General features: G+C 36.0%; 1 long non-coding RNA gene across 1 annotated transcript in view; it reads left to right on the forward strand.

Moving 5' to 3' along the window:
* Positions 1-3,472, forward strand: part of LOC122791056 — a 280,857-nt gene extending 277,385 nt beyond the window's left edge. Inside the window, exon 3 of the long non-coding RNA XR_006363065.1 lies at positions 2,536-3,472. This is a non-coding gene — a long non-coding RNA (uncharacterized LOC122791056). The remainder of the gene's footprint in view (positions 1-2,535) is intronic.
* The last annotated feature ends 2,528 nt before the right edge of the window (positions 3,473-6,000 follow it).

The following is a 6,000-nucleotide window of genomic DNA, read 5'->3' on the forward strand; positions in this document are numbered from 1 at the left end:
GCAAACACACACATCACTGTAACAAAACACAGTAACACACACCACAGCCCCTGCCCAAAACCCTTAAACAAAAACACTTACCTGAATCCATGAGCACAGCTCAACACCAGAACCGCTAATTTAACCTCTCCAACATGCGAGTTAAACAATAACACTTATGAGCTCGAGATTCTGAAATTCAATATTTCAGGATTTCGAGCTTATAAAGGGAACGTGTGTGTGTGTGTGTGTGTGTGTGTGTGTGTATATATATATATATATATATATATATATATATATATTCCCCCCCATGGGCAAGACCTGCTGCTTCCCCCCTGCTAATTATATATACTAATTCTGAGATTACACAACAATGGTGTAAAGGACATGTTCCTTTAACCCACAACAATGTTATTCAATGCCAAGGGCTGCTGGTATAAAATATAACAGAACAATTGTTCACAAGATCATGGGTTTTTTTTTTTTTGTTTTTTTTTTACAGTAGTAAAAAGCATTCATTTTTATCAACTGAAAGTATGTATCACTATCTATATCTTGTATCTATATATCTATACACACACAAACAGTAGTTGGATCTGCCCATGTTCCACACCATCTTAGTACCCTCTTCCATTCCTTCCTCCCCAGTCTTAATGGACTTTTTCTTGATCTACCCTACTTCCCTTCCTGCATTACTTACTTTCTAGCCTGGCCTTTTTATAATTCTTTAACCTTCAAATGTTCCTTCTCTCTGTTCTTATACTAACCTTTATCTATCCCAGAAATTATGACTGAAATTTATTACTCAAGTCTCTTCTCAGAAAGTGTATATAGTTCTTATGACTTATTTATTTTGTAATATATTTGTCATGCATTATGTAACATAGATATTAGCAAATCACTTCTATCTTGAATATAATGTATATTCAGCTTTATTGCTTGGTTTATATTTGCTAATTTTCTTCTTTTTTGTATCCTCAAATTGTACTGCCTAGTGATTGTCTTAGTCTTTGCAACCAATGTGTGTAATTCTGTTTAAATTGTACTGTGAAGCTTCTGTCCCTAGGCCTTCAGGGAAAATGGGCTCGTACCCAGTCTGACTTTCCTGGTAAACAAATGAATAATAAATAAATAAAATCCTGACACACTGTGAAATAGTTGAGGTTTTAAAGAAAGTAGACTTCAGTGTAGGCCAAAAATAATTTTCTGCTGCACTATGTTCATAAGAAATCAATACATTTGAAAATAATTTTTATTTATTTATTCTTTTTGACTGGGTTTATCCCATTAGGCTAGTAGCCTCTTTTCATGAGAGACCTGAAATAGTATTTATGGTATTAGTGGAAGTTTGGACAGGGTATCTGTGAACTTTCTCTACACTTTTTGTTAGGTATGATGGGATCTTTTACATCCACTTTGGCTACCACCAACTCGAGCAGATGGAACCTTGGTTTAATGTCCCATCTGAAGGACAACACTCTAGAGTGATCCCCTTATGTAGCACTGCAATGTTAGCAATTGATTTATCTGGTGTAGAAATAGAGCCCACTGCACAAAACGAATGCACGCCACCGGCTTAGTGCTGACTCAGATTTTTTGGCAGAACTATGTCACTTATTTCCAGTATAGTTGATGCACGTACAAGACGGCTGACCAGATCACGCCACCATACCCTAGGCAGAGGGTGGGGGATAAATGAGGCTGAACTGCTCAAATCAGTTCAACACAAAGTAGGGACACTGCCTTATAGCTATTTTTCCTGCTACTAAATCAGAAAAACACATTTAATCTCTTCAAGGTTTAATGCTGATTACACAGTTAAGGTAAATAGCTCCTTGTTAAACTTGGAAACCTGTAATAAAATGTATATTTGCCAGTAATTGGAAGGCAGCATTAAGTAACCTTTACCCTACACCCCCACCCACATATTTCTAGACTTCACATTGTCTGGTGTATATCAAATCCCAGGAACACTTTACATCCTGAATCATTTGGTTGAAGAAAACAAAATTAAGACGTAATAATATTAAATAAAAAATTGATAGTGAATACACAAATCAGACTGTATCGTGTTCTACTGTACTTAATAATGCGGCCATTTTTTCTTCATTCCATGGGCCAATGAATACAAGGCCCACCTACAGTGCTCTTAAGTATGAAAAACAAGGAATACAAGGCCCACCTACAGTGCTCTTAAGTATGAAAAAATTAAGTTAAGGTAGTCTGTCCTTTTTCCTTTTTTTTTTTTTAACAAGTCATTTGTGTATTAATGGTAATCAGAGTAGCATTGCAGAAATACTTTTAATATTAATAAGAAACCTTTTTCAACACATTCAAATGTAGTTCCATTGGCAGAATTATTACTCCGTGTAAAATGTAGTAACATTTTCTGTAGTATACCTGTTTACTGGATGCTTAGTAAGCACTATCAATAAATTAATGTAACATCAAATTATGAATGCATGTATTTTAATATTTTGTCTGCCTTTCCTGCCATCATCTTTTTTTTTATGTCATTGTTTTCTTTCACTTCCTTTTATGTTTCATTTTCTATAGGTCCAGGAATCCCAGGATCAGCTAGACCACAAGCCTTCCAGGTCAGAAAATATTCCCCACCTTCCTCTGTCATTTGGAGGAAATCATCACAGGATCGTGGTGGTGGCTTTGGCCCTGTAGGTCCTTTAGTGTGACCAAGCATAAAAAGTAGCGTTGAGAATGAGCTTCAAGACCTGGTCAACGATGTGTTTGAGCAGGCAGTAGAGAAACACTTTCAGCCCTCAAAGTACCTCTCTTCAGTGAATGGAAGACTAGCTGCCCTGGTCAACTCTGACCACTGAGCCACCAATGGCCTCCTCACACCAATGTCATCTGGGTCTTCCACTCTAAGTCCATCAGGCAGTAGAAACATTTGAGGCCCTTTGAACCAAGGTGAGAACTACTCCAACACTTCCGCATCTCCCTTCTTCCCTATTTCTTTCACCAACTTCTCTCTTTTTTTTTTTTTTTCTTTTTTTTAATACATGCCAAGTAACTGCTCTAAGTGCTGTTTGCCTTATTTGTTCACTATTAGTTAATTTGGGCTTTTGCAGTCCTGCACTCATCCCCAACTTCCAAATATAGACGAGCTTAATCTAGACTTTACACATTAACGGATGAATTCACACACAATTAAAACATTTTTATCCATTTTGTGGACTTGTAAAAAGTGGATGTTTCTTCATGCAAGCTTTCACTTTGCCTTAGTCACCTTAGTGAGATAGCACTCCATATATTTGCATAACGGCATAGCTGCACTCTGCTCAGATATGCGTTGCACAGCTGTGAACCATGAGATTATGAATATCACCTATAAGTACAAACAGGTGACCATATAATGCTCATTCTGTTAGTCCCAACATTCATGTAAACCTCCCATGCCATGATGAGAATCTGTATGTCCAAGACTTGATGTTTAAAGATGACAGAGTTCTTGTACTTAACTTTTATAAATTAAAATATGTTGAATAAAATCAAGGAGGCACAGCTAGGAATTATCAGACATACAGAAAGATCATGTAGTGTTCTTTACTGCACTAAGATATCTGAACAGATTGAGAAAATGATGCAGAGTTGAGATGTTTGTACCATTTGTGGAATTAGAGAGAGAAAATGTTACTATAATGTAGATTTGTTTCAGTACAAACAAGCACATTAGCTTCTTTATGCTTCATTGTACGAAATTTTTATAAGATGTACAACTTTGGGTTCCAGAGTTTTAAAACCTATTTTCTATAGGCATGACATTCCTGGTGAATTAATATCAGACTATGGTCCACAGTTTATAAGTCAGGAATTCCATACTTCTGTAAGACAACGAACATTTCAAGCAAACTAATTCATGCTTCAGATATCTACAGGGTAAGGGGCAAGTGGAGAAAATGTTCCAGACAGTCAAAACCTCAGAAAAAGTGTAACAAGTCAGAAAATTCAGATTACTGCATATCCAATCTGGAATATTAGAAAACACCACTGCAGTCTGAAGACTCACCCAGGAAGTTTGTTATTAGTAATCTACTTAAACCAAAACTACCCACCTCATAATTATTGTTACTACCTGATAGCAATTGAAGAAGTGAAGCAAGCAACTGAATTGCTTAAAAAAAGGCATTGTAAGAATATATTTTATTATGGCAGATAAACCAAAAAGTTTGAGTTGCAAAAACGAAGATGAGCGTGGCTTTTGAACTTTTGCAGAAAGCAGTGTATCCGCCATTACCACTGATCCAATACATAAGCTTATATCACATTTTTTGTAAGATTGAAATGTACAAGTGCACAAAAGAAACATGATGCATTTAATAAAACAATCAGGTCCGGAAAATATTCACTTGCCTCTGTGCCTGATTCAAGTGTGTTAGCTGCATGACCAAAGCTTGAGAAATCATCACCGCCTTCTCCAAATGAGAACGCATTTTTGATCAGCTCATCATCATGATTCCAAGTCTGAAAATGAATCAGAACGATTCTGATTCGATTGCAACATACCTACAAGCGTCTATACAGGACTGTATTCCAGTTTATACTCAAAATGCCTATGAATAAATGATTAATATGAAAGAATGCCCCCAAAACCACAAGGAGATAATGAATGTGTATATACATTTTTTGTGAACATTTTGAGTTAATCAGTTGCAACTGAAAGTTTCTGTTTTAATTTATCTGTGTATATCAGTATGTCATTGGGTCACTCTATACTATGTAAATACTTTTCTAGCCAAATACTAAGGTCATTGAAACCTCTATGTACTGCTTTTTTGTGCAATCTATAAGTTTATATATATATTGGCAGGTTGCATTTCTGTGTCATTGTTACTGTGAGCAATACTGAAATTTGTTGTCATTTCTATCTGTTACTGTGGAGCTTTTCTCCCCGAGCCTCCACTGAAAATGGGCTAGCATGCCCAATGGGCTATCCCAGTAAACAAATGTCAGTAAATAATAAAATACATAATATAGCCAGAGTGTTGTGTAAATATTTGAAAGCATTTTACACAAATTACATAACATCATGTTCTTTAAGGGGTATATAGCACATATAATAGTTTTTCTATGGTAGCTGAATCATTAAGGGGTGTTGTTTTGACATGGGATAGTTTGCCATCTAACTTCTTTACCAAACAGGTTCGGTGAAGATTATTGTTGAAAGCACATTGTGTCTAATATCTCTTCATCATAGTCATCCTGACTGCATGTAATGTACAATATCAAAGGTGGTGGCAAGGTCTTTAAACCACCAAGGAAAGGATACACTAACATGCCTTCTCAATTGTCCGGATGTTCGCAGAATGTCCAGATTTTTCCTTATATTTTTGGTCTGTTCCTCATGTAAAATCATTGGGATGATCTAAGGATTTATGTCACTAAATAAAGAAATACATTTGCATTTCAGATCCTTCAGAAAACATATGTTAACACAAACTCTGTTACTCTAGCAACCTTCTAAGTTTATAAGAGCAATATTTAAAATCTGTGCCCATTTTGGAGCTTTTTCCCCCATTTTTGTCAGGCTTTGTACAGATTTCTTGCACTAAGAGGTTGAGAGGTATGTATGCTAACCAGACAATATAGTAGGCACAAGTCCTTGTCAGCCGCAGTGAAGGAGGAGCACTGTCCAGTTTACTGACTTTATCAGAATTATATGGCACATAAATAATGGCTGCAGGGATCAAACCTCAAACTACAGGATGAAACTCATTAGCAACATATAGCTTTAATCCACTGTGTTAAATATTCAAACCATTTAAGTTGCCTTTACTGGGACTAATTTCAAAGGTCCAGCAAAAGGTAGTTATGTTTGCAGATTTAAAAAGTAGTTAGGTTAATGCAGACTTTCAAGATGGCTGATCTAGAATAAGCAGATGCAATTCAGCAATGTGTGGGGTAAATTGTAAGCAATATCGTGCGCTAAATTCTAACAAAACATTATACCAAATAAGCCTTTTCAACTAAGTACATTGACCATGGTAGTATAGCGATTTCAGG

The sequence above is a fragment of the Protopterus annectens genome, chromosome 16.part0 (genome assembly GCF_019279795.1).
Source record: "Protopterus annectens isolate FY-2018-M chromosome 16.part0, PAN1.0, whole genome shotgun sequence".
NCBI lineage: Eukaryota > Metazoa > Chordata > Ceratodontiformes > Protopteridae > Protopterus > Protopterus annectens.